Source organism: Cydia splendana, chromosome 17 (genome assembly GCF_910591565.1).
Source record: "Cydia splendana chromosome 17, ilCydSple1.2, whole genome shotgun sequence".
NCBI lineage: Eukaryota > Metazoa > Arthropoda > Insecta > Lepidoptera > Tortricidae > Cydia > Cydia splendana.
Window position 1 is genome coordinate 9683810 of NC_085976.1, and position 18189 is coordinate 9701998.

Sequence of the window (18189 nt, forward strand, 5' to 3'; positions counted from 1 at the left end):
GAGATTGCAAAGCAAAAGTATTTTCGAGTAAAAACGTAAATGGCCGGCACACGAGCGTGCGTCACGCTCGATCTCGCCGGATTTCACACGTATTTATTCGGTGAAATGTTGTCAGACAATTAACTTTAGATCTACAAGCCTGTCATTTCATTGAAAACATTTTCAGAAGTGATCACACAATTTTGACTCATTAGGAAAGTCATGTACGTGACAGGTATTTGGTTAGTTATTTTCTTCTTATATATAGTTACCTAGCCTATCTATGAGTAAAGTTATCAGAAATTTAGAATTTTACAATGAAGTTACACGTGACTTTTTATACAAGGTGCAGGGGGACAATTTCGACTGCGGGATAATTTCAACTAATCGAAATATCTTCCATGTTTCACATTATTAACTAGAGTGCCATATATGTCCAGCTAGCGAAAAAGATGCGTTGTGTGTGACTGTTGTTAATAATGTAAAACATGGAAGATATTTCGATTAGTTGAACTTAGCCCGCAGTGGGTAGTTGCTCCCCTGCAGCTCAACTATTTTCATTATTTTTGAAGTCCAAAGCTATAAATAAAACCAATAAATTACTTATCTGTTTTTATTGGGTACCTACTGGTAGATAATATAATGAGGTACTTAGTCCTTTTTAACCCAAGGAATTTAAGTTTTAATTAATCATGTTGTGACTTCCACAGTTCGTAAGCTAAATATAACGTATGTATAACATTTAATATGCTATTAGCCTATTACATACATCTAAAACCAGGTTAAGTATTATTTGGTTAAATTAGCTAAAGTAGTACCTAGATGGTAATCTACCTTACCAGTACGGTTACCATCAGTTTCTCACTGACATAAACGCCGTCGAGAACGTAATTTACTTTCTATACATCCCGTTTGCACTAATATGCGAGTGCGAGCGAGATGTATAGAAAGTAAATTACGTTCTCGACGGCGTTTATGTCAGTGACAAACTGATGGTAACCGTACTGGGCTTGTATGTATGTGTATATGGGCATTTATTTGTGTGATGATGATGATGAACACACAAATAAATGCCCTTACCAGGATTCGAACCTGGGACCTCCTGCTTTATAGGCAGAGTCACTATCGACTAGGCTAGGAGTCCGTTTCATTGATAGATTGATAGATCACAATTTGTAATAATAAAAAATAAAAAAAAATACTAAAACTAAATATTTTCGAAATTAATTTCTTGGGGTTAGATATGAGGATATTGGGTATTACTTGAAGTATATTTTACAAAAAATAATGCAACGGTTTCGTATCTGGAGGAGCCCAAAGTTGGTATGTTTTGAAAATTATTTTTATTTTAATTGAATGCAAGTGTCGGAAATATAATAATGTGATATATTTTTAGAACCGGCTCAAAATGCCCTTTCATTTAATACCATACACGATAGGTTTCTGAACATTTTTTTTTATTTTTCCATACAAAAAAAAGATGACGTCATAACTCCTTTCCGTTTGTTTTTTTTTGGTGCTACGGGTCAAATTGATTCAAATCGCCTAAAGATTAATCGTGCCGATTTTCATACCTTTAACATCATTTGCAGCTGATTTCCGAATTTCAGGATGTACCGCCATCGCTATGACCTATAGATATGTTAGAAAAATATGTGGCGTAGCGCAGCGAACTCAGCTTTTGACTCATGAATGTCAAGGCTTTCCACAGTTCCCACTAATCTGTTCACCAGTCAACTAGAAATAAATACACTTGTTATAAGGGTATTACAATATAAACTGCGTGGGTTCTTATTCCGTTGGAATAAGGTGCACAATGTAGGGCTGCAGTTCAGTGTGCGCTGTAGGTAATCTTTTCAAATGGTTTGTACGGCTTCCAAACCCTATTTATCTTATGCGGAAGACCGGAAACGGCAGAAATAGTGTCATACGATGTACCCATACTATGCATTAACCCATTACTGCAAATCATAAAAAAAATGTTTAAATTTGAACTTTAATAGAATTGAAGATTATAACTGCCGTATGGTTATGGTAGGCTTGGTATGCGGTAAATAAGGGTTATCACCAGACCACCAATTCCGTTAACACCACTCCGCTGCACCGAAAATGCTATAAAATTTACGATGTCTGGTTATCACAAAAATATTTGGGGCATTCGTGTTAAATCTGTAAAAAAATCTCTTCTGATGTCGCTTGTTGGTTTGAGTGGCGCGGTATAAAATGTTTTTTATTAAAGTACCCTTTTGCCAGTCACGGAAAAATAATATAGATATACCTATTTATTAAAACAAGGCAGCGCTACTGTAAAATTAATCCTTTTTTTCATAGTGTCCGCCTTTGCCAACGCTGAAACGATTCTAAGGATCGACCATAAGTTAAAATCCGTAACAAGATATGTGGGCTGTTTAGCATTGCAAAAACTTTACTACTAAGAAGAATAAGACTCTCCGCTAGCTCTGGTAAGAGATAAACCTTGAAACAATTATTGCAAGTATTTTTTACGGGCTCCAAAACCTCCGCGTCTCTGAGGCGGAAGCAGCGGAACCGGCCACGGCCGTGCGCATTGCCACGCGGTGGCTTCCTTCATGCTAATTACGCAGAACAATGTGCAGGAGTACCTACAGCGGACAGAATTCTCAAATTAATCTGTCATTTTAGTACTTAATTGTTACAATACAAAAGTAAGTAGTAAATTGGCTATTCGTACTGTCATTTTAGTATCTGGAGTCTGGACTATAAAAACAAGGATTAAGATGATCTGCAACACGCAAGTTATTTCAAATTAATATCTATTGAAGTATTTAGTGTTTCTTTAAATTTGCTGACACCGCCACGGGCGCTGATTAGGTGATTAGGTACAACACTTGCACTTTGATACATGTCACGATTACGATTCATTCATAACGTTCATAACACGCTCAACAGTCGCAGAAAGAAGTCATGTCATTTTCAATTATTATAGGGAACGTTATGTTTGTAAATATGTTCATTTATTTAACTTTACTGCACAATACAGTATTATTGACTTCAGAAAATATTTTGCCTAAGCATCAAAGGACCGGTTAGGTTAGTTTTTTTTCAAAACTTATAAGTACATAAAACAACCGGAGATTCAAAACGTTTAAGGAAAACATCGTGCGTAAATAACTTAAATACATGTTAATTCTCATCTCAGCAATATCCTGCAAAACTGCAATCTGCAATTTCCATTTCGACATAATTATTCCAATAAACCTGTACCCTAGTCTGCATATAATCATTAGCTGTCCAATGAACCAATGAACGAAACCCCTTCGTTCATTGGTCATTTATAAGCATCCTTCAACCAGCTTTATTCTTCAAAATGAAATTGTAATACCAAGAATACCAAGATATCCGAAACGTATTGAACGTGTGCGTTATATCCAGCTTACAGATTTGTCTCAAAAGTCTTATCTTATCTTGTAAAGGTTCGTTCACCTCAATACCGTCATAAATAACGTAATCGAAATGAGTGAATGACAAATCTGTGTGCGTTAGTATCGGTTAAAAACTCTTTTTTCAATATATTTATTTGCAAATTTTCTTAAAGCAGAATATAACCAATGGCAAAATAGTAGAGATATATTATGCAGTTTTCTGGACCTCTTGCGTTTACAAACTAGCAGTTGTTGTGTCAAAAAGGTTGTTCATAGGTTGTTAGGGCACTCAACTCACACTCAATAATATATATAATTATGTAGATGTAATTTGTTTGTTTAGATCCTTTTTGACCAATTTTTGTTAATTTCGATCGGTTTGGCTGGGTTTGGGTACGACGGGACGGGACGGGCAGTATATCAGGGTCACGAAATTGTGTCAGACAGATTTGACTGATTTAAGAGCCCATCAACGTGCACACTAACGCCACTGCTAAATAATCGTGATTATTTAATTTTAACGACAGGCATTTAAAAAAGGGGGCCGCTACGGACTGTATTGTGTATTTAAGTACCTTTTGAATACATCAAACTAGTTTTTATGTTGCTGGATTCGTCGATCTAGGAACTCAAAACAAAAACGGCCGTTTTAACTTTTAACAACATATATTTTAATATCATAACAGCAACATAAAAACTAGTTTGATGTATTCAAAAGGTACTTAAATACAAAATACAGTACGTAGCGGCCCCCTTTTTTTAATATCTGTATTTAAATTTAAATCATCACGATTATTTAGCAGTGGCGCTAGTGTGCACGTTGATGGGCTCTTAATAGAACTGATAATGAAAATTTCACAGATTTTGCATTTCGTCCTGATGGACCTAGGATACTATTCGTACTTTTATCGTTTTTCTCTCGAAGTAAAGGCGTTTTCAGACAAGCGTACTCTTCTACGGTCGTTTCGGCGTTACGAGCTTACACGCGTGCTACATTTGGTCTATTCGAGCTTATTTATACACGCGCGTACGCGTACGCTCGTATAAAACGCTAGTCTAAAAGCGCTCTAAACTTATTACTTAGATACTTAATGCATTTCACATTTAATTCGTTCATAACTTTATTGACCCTGTTTTAATGGCAAACCAGACCCACATTATCTTAACGACCACGTGTTATCTTCATCAGCCGAAACGACTTTACCGAGACGGTAATTTTGCAACTTAATTCTGTAAGATAAATTTGCATTTATTATTGCATATCTTTAACATTAAACAGTTACACAGTGTTTGATATTTCAAAATGATTGGATTTGCAAATTCTTATTGCGAATAAGAGAGACAATGGACTGAAACAGGTTATTATATCAGGGTTCTCGTCTGTGTTAGAACACAGACGAGAACCCTACCCCAAACCCAACCCAACCCAACCCAATTACCCAATTAGAATTGACGTTATTACTTTGTTGACGTTGACGACTGTTCGTCAACGTCAAAACGTTAATTTCAGGGTTAAACTTTTTAATACCAATAACTTTATGAATAGTGAAGACTAGAAAATTGATAAGGAAAAGGTAGTCATTTAGGTATAGTTGGTACAGGATGCCCATGCTTGCCGCTGCTTGTTGATGCTAGTTTAAAAAAAAATTTAAACTCAAACTTAATAATACGTTGGCTGGTCATTTTCGCGCTTATTCTTAGTATTAGGTACTTCATTATTTCTGTGATATAATTTTAGTGTGTATGGTCAGCAGCAGAAATTGCTAAGCGGGCGAGGTGTTCAAAATGATCTTGACGCGATTTTCTTGTTAAGAAAGTAAGAGCGTGTCAAGGTAATTTTGAACCGTCGCCCGCTTAGCAACTTTTGCTGCGGACTGTACAGGAAACAAGCATATTCTAAGACGAGGTTTGCACCCAAGTTAGAAGTTAGAGGCGCCGTAATTGCGTCGTTGCCCAACCTCTGTCGCAACGCTCCATGCTATTTATGTGAACCTAGTACCTCTGCGTTGCAAAAGTTATTAAGCTGCATTCGTTACGCGTGTATTTTTAGACCTTTTTGGTTGCTGTCTAAAGTTGACCTTCAGCGTTTCCTTTAGATTTAGTAATTTGATAATAATTAATTCTGTTAGGAGTTTTGTTAAGTTTTGAGACTACGCAAACGGAATCAGTAATAACCGACAAGCAACCGATTTTTTTTAAACATTTAGATTAATTCTGATTTAGATCAAGCAAGGGCGTGCATCTAATACATCCACTTTAAATAAAAAATGTTAGCATATTTTAACTTATAAAAATAAATAATCTACTAATAAAATAACTCAAAGTATCAAAGCCTTTACTATCTCCACTCCATTTCTGTAATGTAGAGTCACCATCAGATATATCGGAGCGGCTTAGGAGCTCAAAAATATCTGAACACGCGCTCTAACGCCCTTGAAAATAGATGCGTGTTCCGATGTTTGTGAGCACCTCGACCGCTCCGATATATCTGTTGGCGACTGTACTAATTCAGCAGGAATCAATAGTTTAGTTCATCACACAAATGTCCTGCTGTACAAAGCTTTAGAACAATGGCTAACTAAAAACTTTGAAACTATATCCAACCAAATATACATAGGTACATATACCTACATCAATCAATGTCTATCAAATTGTACAATTTCATAAAACACGCAATTATTTGACCCATTCAGCTTGTTTGCCGGTAAAGCATACATTCAATATGTCAATCACCTGTAATACCTGAATACGTGATGTTAAATGAGCCTTATTGTTTTTGAAATAAGGTTCAAAGTTTCGATTTTTATTCAGGCTGAAAGTATTTTAGTATCCCATAAGGCGGCGTTATTGAGTTAACGGATTAGGTATTTCTGTCGAAAGCCATAAAATAATAACTTGATCCATTTAACCGTTTTTTTTGGCGTTATTTTATATAACGTTTGCAGTCTGCGTGCTACAATCAGATAATATTATTATGGAGAACATTTTTTTATTATTTTTAACGCTCTAAGTTAAAATAGGTATTAAGTTTGAATTTGAACTAACAAACTCCTACCTGAATGCTTATACTTCAGTAAAAAATATTTATGTAAACAATAACTTAAATGTTTACGTTATTTATCTTAAATTAAACGTTACTAGGGTATATATGAAATTAACGAACCAAAAGCGTTTACGTTCCCACTGCTTAATAAAATAACAGTAGGTATTCGGTCGAGTATGAACACGGCTTTACCGGTCAGAGGGCGGAGTTCACCGGGTGCAAAGGTGAATGGATCCTAATGTTGACACTGCCATCACGCAACCCACTACCCTGTTCCGAAACATCACATCTAACTTGAAAACCAGCGTTGCAGTAAATTTACTGCAACAATATGCTGAGTCGAGACCCTTTTTAGCATCACGCTGTTTTTTAATGTCAATGTCAACTTTATGAATCTAAACTGTTAAATGGTGGTGTTAATTTTTTTTTCTCTCTCTTTCTCAAATTGTTTTAGAGGAGCGAACACGGACTTGTTTAGATGAAATTTGATCAGAATTTGAATGTGCTTACTCAACAGTACTAATCAGTATACGTAATCAACATGTAGAGACGAAATGTTTCATAACAATTTTGCATTTAATTTCATTCGATGTTTTTTTCGATGGATAGTGTACCATGAATGGATAAAACTCAAGGAATAGTTATTTGTACAACAAGAGATCAAAGTTTGATATTTCTTCGAGTGCTTATTTTGAGTCCCGTGCAAGCGAAAGATTCTATAATAGATTCACGAGCGTAGCGAGTGAATCTAATTTAGAATCTTGAGCGTAGTAAGGGATTCAAAAGCGCACGAGATGTAAATGACTTTGATCTCGTGTAGTACACAAAATTTTTCACCCTAAGCAGTGAGAACATACCTAGAGGGACAGAGATAATAGAACCCAAGTATATCGAACTTGTATTAGACCCCGCATGTTGAAATGACATTTGACTATAAAGATCACTTGAATGACATTTTGTCTCACTCAGTGAGCAAAATGCGATTTTGCTCACTCATTTTGTCTCACTCAGTGAGCAAAATCGCATTTTGTTCACTGTTTTTAAGAAGCAAAGTACCCTTGTTCGAGCTGCTGAGGTGAAAATGCAATTTTTCCCCTTCCTCATTTTGAGAGGTAAAGGTAGAGGTTGACCCTTTAATTTAAACTAAGGGACTTGACCAGCTTTATGGCGAAAAATTTAGTGCCAAGCGGCATCGCTTGCGGCATAAAAGAACAAGTAATTACATACTTAACCTACTTCGTTACTTAACTCACCTCCAACATAAACGAATGCAGTTGCACCCAGTTTTACTGAAAAACAACTTGATATTGATACTAAAGCACTTCGTCCCATGCCATACGGCAAAATCTCAAAATTTATGATCATTGGAGATTCAATCTTAATTAAAAATAATAAAGTTAAGTTTCTAATAATCATAAATTATGAGATGTGGCCGGGCCGAAGGTATAGCCAGGGGTGCGAAACTCCTGACTTCGGCCAAACTCGGCTCCGCTCGGCTCAGCATTGCTCCGAGCAATCATTAGGGTTGACACAACTTGACGGTCCTTTGCGTGCACGACCACAGATAAGATAATGGCTTGAATTTTGACAACCCTAAATAGCCGAAAGGGAAAGTGCCATATATTAGAAAAGGACAGCATGATTCGACCCTGAACCGCTGTCAAACTTCGGTTTTGTAGGAGGTTTCCTTTCTGTACGGCAGTACTATTATTTAATCTGTGGTATAGCAGGCAGGGGACGACTTGTGCTGCATACGACTCTTTAGTATTAGCTAGCGATGGGTTTTACCTGCAATTCCAATAGAGCCATTGACTTTATTGGATCTATTTTGAGTTGCATGTCGTGCGCATTTCACATGAGCTATTTGTTGTTTCAGATAACGATATTTGCGGAGTGATACATGGCGGGGAGGTAAATATTCATGATAGAATTGTTTTCATAGAAAAAAAAACCGGACAAGTGCGAGTCGAACTCGCCCACCGAGGGTTCCGTACTTTTTAGAGTTAGACCAAGAAAAGTTTGCAGGGATTTTGATGGCCCACGCAGTGAAAGGGTTATTTTACACGTCAACGTCTATGAAATTATGACGTATAAATAACACTTGCACTGCGTGGGCTATCAAAATCGCTGCAGAATTTTCTTGGTCTAAATCTAGTATTTGTTGTTATAGCGGAAACAGAAATACATCATCTGTGAAAATTTCAACTGTCTAGGTATCCCGGTTTATGAGATAGCCTGGTTGATATATTTGGTTTGGTTTCTGAGGGTTTAAATTCAAATTACCTATGTTGAACTCCAATGCTTTTCATTTAGTAGTCAGTATTGTTGTGCGTGTGTCCTAAAAACGCCTCTCAGACTAGTGTTTAGAACAGATCTGTAATTAGCCTAACTAATCTAATAACTATACGCGTGATTTGACAGTAGGTAAACAGTGGCGGATTTGTAGTCTTTGCCGCCCTAGGCCCCAGGTCCTATAGCCGCCCTTTTCGCAGCACCCATTATATTCGACTACATTTTTAGTTAGTTCTTGTTATCATCAGCGGATTTTTTGTCACAATTTACCGCCCCTAAATTTTTGCCGCCCTAGGCCCGGGCCTACTGGGCCTTAGGGCAAATCCGCCACTGGGTAAACATGTCGTCTATCTTTAATAATATCAGATCTAGGATATTGGCTAACATCAACGTCATTCTTTGTCTGAAGAACTTACTTTGTAGGTACCTACAGTGAATAACAATCGTCCATCAATATTCTCGTGTCAAAGGCTGGATGTAAGTAATCCTAACAAGCGGTTTCAGCCAGTGTTTAGAGCAGATCTCTAATGAGCGGAGCTTCACGCGACGCGTGCGCCGCGCTCCAGCGCGTGCCACGCTTTCTGCTCGCGCGCAGCATGCGATGCTGCTTTAATTCAACCAAAATACTGTAAATAAGTAATAGTGGCTAATGGGCTGTGACAATTACTATCTTAATTATAATAGTCTCTCCTTATCTCCGTGTTAACATTTTACTTAATACTACTTCTTTTAAGCCCTCCGCCTGGCAACTAAATTCCGAGATTTAGTACACAAGCAGCCGTTGCAGAAGCGACGGCCGTCTAAATCCAATTCTCCCTATATAATTCAAATAAATCACCCCTCGGAGAGTAGATCTTCTTTTGATTTGAAAAACTCATTTGCGTATTGTAACTTCATAATCCACGCGGGTTTTTAACTTTAAATAAGGTCCTTTCCAGCAGCAAATGTGACGTATTGGCATGCATATAGATTTAAAGGGTAGATAAAATTGTAAACAAGTCAAATGATCATTATTGGGTACCTTTATAGTTAGCCATTAGTCGGTCCAATCAAAGTATAGTATAGTAATATATGTAAGTAGTTCTAAGACTAGTACCTTCGATTTTTAAGAAGTAGAAGGCTTTAACATGCATTTAAGGATAAAGTAAGAAAATTAGGCGTTAAAGTCCTTTTACTTGTATTTTATGATAGGTACGAGTATCCACTGGAAATTTAAGACGCATAACCTTCACTCATAGTAAAAAAGTTTATGTTCCATTTCCATGTGGCATGTAGGCTAGGCACTGAGTTGTTATTAATCCAATGCGCATTTGGTTTTACTGCTACCAGAATAGAAGCTCTGGTCAAGTGGTCACTGGTGTAATATGTAATAACGGTTGCAGTTCAACTAATCACAGTCATTATGACACGTCATGTTAATGCTTTACTTACGGTAAAGCAATGTCTGTTTATTATGTTATTGCATCATAAAGTAAAGTAGGTATTGTCTTAGTGGTGTTATCTACTTAAATAAATAAAATAAGGCTCTGTTGTAACATCGGAGATAATTAGAATAGTGATCATAATCAATAATATCATTATGATCAGCTGTGAGTATATATGACTTTGATAAGATAGGATATATGAGATGTTAACGGTAAACGATAAATCTGGACGCCTAGTCAAGATGACAATGAAATCGTACATCGACACACGTTGATCGAAAAGAAAAAGTGTATCGGGATGACATATGCAACGAAAAGTCACGTGATCATTTCCATACATTATTTCACTTTCGATTGGCGTTTTCTATCAATGATTGTTGCTTGGCTAGGCCCCCTGGTATTTAAAGCCATAGAAAGCTAAAGTAGACGTTGATGTCATGAAACCTAATAATATGGTATATCAATTATATCATATCACAAAACCCCCACAAAATCGAACTCGAGGTCGCGGCAAACCACGACGGCGTTGGCGAGATGATCTCGACGCCTTTGACAAGAACTGGTGGGAGACGGGTCAAGACCGGGATACGTGGAAAGGGGGGAGGGAGGCCTTTCCCCAGCAGTGGGACACTCTAGGTTCATATAAAAAAAAACATATCACAAGATTTGATGAAATTACAAAGTGGGGTCCTTCAACAAGTTTACGTCTATTTAATCGCTGAAGTGTCGACTAAGCGTTAGGTCGTCAAATTTATTGTTGACGGGCTAAATGTTACGTGTGGTCGACATAGGCTATGTGGGTTACGAAGTCGGTTTCTTATTGAACGTACGCAATTGTAACTGTTGTAATAAATAATTAGAGAGGAATGCAAAAGAAATGCTTTATATAACCGGAAGTGGTCTATTTAAGTATAATATAAAATTTGACTAATTGCTCTAAGCATGTAGTATGGATGTTAATGATCTCGTTATCAAATAGCTATAATCAGGCATCGGAGTTTTTGTCGCATGAGACTAATAGCAAGCTATGGAGTCGACATTTGCCATAAATGTAAACTCTGCCTGATGCCTGGCTATAATAAAGCAGAGGCTGACCATAATGGAGAACGTTTTCTACGCGTTCTACGTTCTGCGAGGTAGGGGCGAGTTCTGTTCACGTAGCCTTTGCTCAACAATAGGATACTAAAATTATTTATATTTAATTTAACTATTTTAGCAAATGATAGTAATAAAACTATTAAATTAATTAAAATGGCTGGTGTCAGTTTTGGGGCTCTCAACGTCTACGATGCATTCAAGTTTGAAAATTATGTTATACCAACTATACCAAGACGCTATGCGGTCTAATGACAGTAATGGCTTCTTCTTTTCTTTGTCAGACTGTAGGTATTGCCATCTCATCAAGATGTAATAATAATTAGATTCTGGAAAAATCGAGAGAACTCATCGAATGTTAGTTTTAAGCGAACTTGTACCCTCTCATAAATGCGACATTTGATAAAGTAAAACTGCTTAAATATATATGAATAGGTAGGTACCGTAAAATGATGGCATACCTACAGTTTTGCGATGTCGCTTCTTATTCATATTTTGTTAAAGATTACGATGTGTTCCAATCTATTCGTTTGTGTTCCTATATTTAGAATCTAGTGCATCTAGCCAGTGAAATCTGTTACAGATAGCAAGCAGGCTAATAGGAGCAGGATCACACAAAGCGTTACATTAGCATCCGAGCAAAACAACTGTCAGATAATGCTCACAAAGGGGCATTGTTGCGTCTAGATTCGGAAATGTGGAACGATACGGTACCTAATACTTAATACGTAGTAGTTCGTAAGTCACACTAAACGACTACTAAGAAAAATGTAAATCTCAACTAAATATATTTACTAGACTATGGGAAGGGAGGTTATTGCAGACTATATGTTTAGTATCGTGTGTTTAACGGTAGCGTCAAAACTAGGCGTTTTTTCCGAGGCAACTTAGAAGATTTTTTTCACGAAATAACTTAGTTCGGTTAAAGTATATTATAAAGTTTTGCTTGGTTTTTGTTGCGATGCGATGTTCTTCGTTTTAAAATAATACCAACCGCATATTGTGTAAAATTGCCGCTATAATTTAATACTATTATAACTGACACTACTTGGGTATATGAACTTATTTTTGAAATCACTATTTTATACCTAGGTACTCTCCATTTAATCTCGGAAACCATCTCGGTCGTAATTTCTTACAGTTTGTCCTAACAGTAAAATAGATAAAAATGTCAAAGTATTGTTTAACGTTTACAGCGAGCAACTAAGCATATTTAACTGTCGACTTTTATGATCAAATTACTTAATGACTAACAGTGTCTTTTACTACCCCTAATAAGTCATAAACCTCCTGCTACATAATAACATTGGAATACCAAACACACATGTCATTCGCACGGCAGTATAGTCATTTAGAACACCAGACAGTTAAGTCCCATTATACCATATCGTTGTCATTTATCTAAACAGTATTGCCATTGCTTACCGAGCGAAAGCTTATGAGAACTATTTAAGTAAGTATTTAACCGTTAGCTTAAATACCTATCTGGAGTGAAATTCTAAATTCAGAAATATCAACTTAATTTGTCATATTTACTGTGCGTATCGCTCGTATTTATAAATCCATGGGGGCTACATGTAGCTGTACAACGCACAACTCACTGATAGAACAGGAAAATAGAACGAAACAAATTACATTATGGATCAATTCAGAAGTGCCTCTAATAGGTACATTACATTCGTTGTCAATGCGGTTTAAGCTGCCTATAACTAGAAGAAATGATTACTGGATCGATCCTAACGGTACAGGACTAGGTATTATAGATCTGCTTAATTGAGGTGGGTCGGGAGAAGTTATAGGCAAGGTACGGCCAACATTGTAACCACCGCGAGAAATAATCTCACACTTAATCTTCTCAGTTAAGTGGTAGGACTAGTTAGTAATATTATTTATTGACGGCCCTAATTTGTAACGTAACAATTGAACCTTTAAGCAGGTCAAAAGATGAGCTCGCTCGGCCGTTGATCTTAATTCACAAAACGAATCTATCAATCACGGCGCGTAACTGCCCAATCTTAGGCGTTCCTAACTTTTAATAGTCGTATCGACGATTTTAGCTTGGATTGCGCAAAGTTGTTACATGGCCGGTACTCGGGAAGTTGTGAGAAAAACGGAAATGGTTTGGTTAAGGTTTGTTATGGAACAGATATAAGGTATTTAAATGAACGACACGAACATGGCGATAACGATTGGTATAGTTTAAGTTTTTTTAAGCTGATCGTTTAGGACTATGAGAGCCGATGGTGACATTGCCACACTTTTTCTTTGCAAATGCCATGCAGAGTTAGGTTGGTCCGACTTTAGGTTAATGTGGCACCGACCGACTGCCGATGAATTAGTGCTTATTTTTAGCCAATAGTTTTGTTTATAAAATGTTTTCGTCGGTGAACATTATCCTAAAAAACAATACTAACTATAACTTTGCATCATGTATTTCGAACCATATTTGTTCACGTTAGTTCGACTTGTCAACATACGCTGTTGTCGCGTAGACAGTGAAATCATACGTTGTTTCGCCTTCCTAATATAGATGCAGTGGGAAGTGAGAATTGGCCAACAATAACACATCACAAAAGTAACAAACGCGCGCCATTTATTAACATTACATTACATTTATGGCTCTGTTATTATAAAAAGATTCATGTAAGTTTGACAGGACTAGTACCTACCGAAAAGTCTTTAAATAATAGAGAAGGGGTCAAATGTAATGTGAGAACTGCAGTGGTTGTGAATGACACCAAAATTAAGACACCAAAATTAAAGCAAGCTAAGGGAATACAAACATGGTTTAATAGATAGCGGACCTTCTGTAGACTTCGTCAATTTTCAGTTTATTTATTTAACTTTAAAAAATATTTGAGTGAAATGAAATTTTCTCTAGTGTGTAATACTAATCATATACATATTTACTTATATACGTAAATAGGTATATGGTCCGTGGTACGTCTACAAAACATGGCACCATCTAGTTCTGTTGTCAAACTTGGAGCACCATTTTTTGGTTAGACTTGTGGCGCACCGTAATGCTGGCTGCCCACAACCCGGCTGCATGTCTACGTCAACGAGTCAATGTCATTCACACAACTAAATTTTTTTTCGTACGATACGGAAGCTAAAATCTCATTTGCTAATCCAATTGTAAATTAATCATTGTAAATATTCTCTCATTATAATTATGTAAATATTCATCATCTCTATCTCCGCGTATTATTTCATAGAAATAGTGCTCTAGGCAAGAACACTAAAGACTTAATACCTCTTTATTCAGTCTCCACCTGTCATCTAATCTGTATAAAAGCAAGAGTACCAGGTTCGAGTATTTCTCACAGGGGAAAGCACGGCAAGGAATAGTCTAATAAGGAAGTGACGATTGTAGACGCTTGCGCAAGCGGGTCATCCAATTCAGTGCCCGTGACTTCGCTCCACTTATTATTGTATTCTTACAATCATAACTAAATCATTTTGCTATGACATTGGCTTAAGCCCTTAGATGTTTAGTAAATAAAAATAAAGGTAAATAGAACAATTATAATAATAATACACTCGCGTGCAAAAGTATTGCATCACTTTGCATTTTTTCGTCCGCACCCAATATCTTTGCAATTCTATACCCGATTCTGAAAATTTTGGTATCAACTGAAAGCTTATAATGTAACGCATTAGAAAAATGGTAAATTCAATTAAATTTCGAATCTGAAGACTAAAAAAAATCAGAAAACTGAAAGTAATCGCATAATGATCCAAAATTAAATCAGGAAACTTAAGAATAAAAGTCATTTTTTAATACAATATCAATTATTATTATTAAATTAATACTTGGTATTGCCACCCACAGCCCTCCTTTCACAAACCAAATGGTTTTTCATATACCTAATTAATTTTGTAATGTGATGATGAGGAATAGCGTCCCACTCCTCCAGCAAGGCTCCCTTCAGCTCCGCAACATTGACCAGGGCAGGATTCCGCTTCCGAACCCTCCTTTTTAGGTAGTCCCACACGTGTTCAATGGGGTTAAGGTCCGGCCTCATCGCCGGCCAGTCCATGGTGTCGATGCCCACTTCGAGAAGGTAGGTTGCGGTGGCCCTAGCGGTATGACACAGGACATTATCCTGCATTAGGATGAACCCCTCATCAAAATTACCGGCATAAGGAACAACATGTTCCTCCAGGATATCAGTGATGTACTTGGCAGCGGTCAATCCACTGTCACGGCCCCCGCCAGGCACGAAAACTAGCTCTGTCCGCCCGTCGTAGGACTCGTAGGAAATGCCGCCCCAGAACATTACGGATCCATTGCCATAGGCGACCCTTTCGGAGAAGTAACATTGCACAAACTGTTTTTCTGGCCTTCTGTAGACTTTTTCTCTTCGGTCACACCCATTCAACCACATTTGCACTCTTTCAAGAAGAGAACTGGGGTTCATTGCTCAATGGTCCAGTTCTTGTGATTTTCAGCAAACTCTTTTTAGGCTGTACGGTGTCGCACCAGCAATCTGGGCCCCGCTGCGGGCCTCCTGGGTGTCAAGTTCGCTTTCGCTCGCTTCGTTCGCTTTTAAGTCTTCTTCTTATTGTCTACTCACTGGCAGCCACTTCTCGTACCTCACGCAGACGCTGCTGGATGGCAATGCTTGTCTGGTGTCGATCTCGGAGAGATGTTGTGACAAAGAAGCGGTCGTCCCTCTCTGATGTACACTTTCTGCGGCCGCTTCTTGGTCTTGAAGTAAAGGATCCAGTCCCCTGGAACCTCTGGTAAACTCTGCAAACTGTAGATTGGCTTAAATTCAGCTTGGCAGCTACTGCACATTGGCTACGCCCCGCTTGCAGGGGCTGGACGATTTGGCGGACTTCAGCTTCAGTGGTTTCCATTTTTCCAGGTCTTCTTCATGGGAAAATACGCGGAAATATGTAACGATCGACTTCTGATAAGTGACTGATAACAACCCCTTCTCTAACCCCCGTTTTATAGGGGTCAAGGGTAGCGCAACTCGTGCGCGTGATAACGTGAAACCGCTCACAAATCAGGAAAATGCCGATAATTTGAAAAATACTGGGCCAATTTCCATGTTTTTTTACTTTTCGCAAAGCTAAAACTTCAAGGAACATGATTACATTAAAATAATTTAGCAAAATTAACCAGTTTACAAATATATTGGGTGCGGACGAAAAAATACAAAGTGATGCAATACTTTTGCATGCGAGTGTATATAGTCGTATAGTAGGTATTGTGAGTATTCAATGGGTACTCGTATAGTGGGTATTCAGTTGAAAGCCCGTGACTGCGCTCCACTGCATGCAATAGCATGTGTTTGTGTTTGATATGTGGTAGCAGAAGAGGTAGCCGAGGAGTTCAAGTGATAACTTAACTTAAGCGATAAAGAAATCTAAAACCGATGTTGTTGTTACAAACCGACCAATTGGCCTGTGTAACATATAGGTATATATGTAGTCCCAATTCATATTCATATTCATATATTCATATTCGTTTATTAATAATAATTCATATTACATGTCATTTTACAATGTTACATCAAAGTAGGTATAGTACAAAATAAATTTAAATTTGTGCAGGTACGTAGGTACCTACGCAGGTACTTTATTTTTGTCATCAAAATTCAACGTATGGTATTTGGACGATGGGACCCTAGGAGGTGACGTGGACTCTGTACTGGGCGATCTTTCGTTGATAAACGATAAATTCAGATCCATCGGCCTAACTTTAAATTTCGATAAATGCGAACTTTACATTCCAGATTCCTGCGTCCTCGATGTCAATAGTTTGATACAAAGGTTCAATCAGCTGGCCCCCAATATTAAAATTCTCGATAAACGTACACTTTGCCTCCTAGGATCCCCAATATTCGAGGAAAGTTATCCTGATTACATTCAAAATTCTGTATCAAAATTCCAGGATAATTCTCATCGTTTACTCGAAATTAGTCCCCATTATGCACTCTCTATTATCAAATTTTGTCTCTTCATTCCAAAGTTAACATACGTGCTCCGATGCTGTCCTTTGTGGAAGAATCAAGATCTTTTATCGCGAGTAGATGATTTAATTAAAAATAATTTAGAGAGAGTCCTTAACATTAAGTTTAGTGACCGGTCTTGGTGTCAAGGGTCCCTTCCCATCAGGCACGGTGGCTTAGGCATCCGTAGGATGTCTGGTGTAGCTTTGCCAGCTTTTTTGTCGTCTGTCCACAGTTCGTTGGGTCTCATAGGTAAAATCCTTCGCATAAACTATGAGGTCTCGGGCTTGGAAGTCGCAAAAAATGCGTGGCTGCGTGCGTGTCCCGGTCAAGACATCCCTGAACATCCAGAGTCACAAAAAAATTGGGACGATCCAGTATGTAAATTGGCTGTAGCTACCCTTCTCGACCAGTGCGGCGGCGCTGCGGAAAGAGCTAGACTTTTGGCAGTAGGCACTAGAGAGGCTGGGCACTGGCTCCGCGCGCATCCTTCTCCTAAAATCGGAACTTTTTTAGAGCCCAACACGCTCCGGCTCTCGATTTGCCTCCGTTTAGGTATCCCGGTGTGTGCCCCTCATCGTTGCCCCTGCGGTGCGGACGTAGACCAGTTAGGTCACCACGGTCTCTCCTGCCAGAGGAGCGCGGGCCGCTTCTCCAGGCATGCCGCCCTTAACGACATCATCCGTCGGTCTCTTGCATCGGTCAATGTGCCTGCTCTATTGGAGCCGACCGGCATATTGAGAAGTGACGGCAAGAGACCCGACGGGATGTCTTTGATTCCGTGGAGTATGGGGCGGGTGCTAGTGTGGGATGCAACCTGCGTAGACACGCTGGCCCCGTCACATCTCCACGGAACCTCTGCGAGGGCGGCAGCTGCTGCAGAGGCGGCCGAAAACGCAAAGGTTGGGAAGTATCGCGGTCTCGGCGCCGAATATTGTTTTGTTCCTTTCGGCGTCGAGACCCTGGGTCCGTGGGGTCCTGGCGCCCTG

At 38.3% G+C, this 18189-nt stretch overlaps 1 protein-coding gene across 1 annotated transcript in view; it reads left to right on the forward strand.

Annotated features, from left to right (window-relative positions):
* LOC134798779 (mucin-2) overlaps positions 1–18189 on the forward strand; it is a 93830-nt gene that overhangs the window by 29668 nt on the left and 45973 nt on the right. The window contains exon 2 of the mRNA XM_063771154.1: positions 8300–8334. The gene's annotated coding sequence lies outside the window, so the exon portion shown is untranslated. The remainder of the gene's footprint in view (positions 1–8299; positions 8335–18189) is intronic.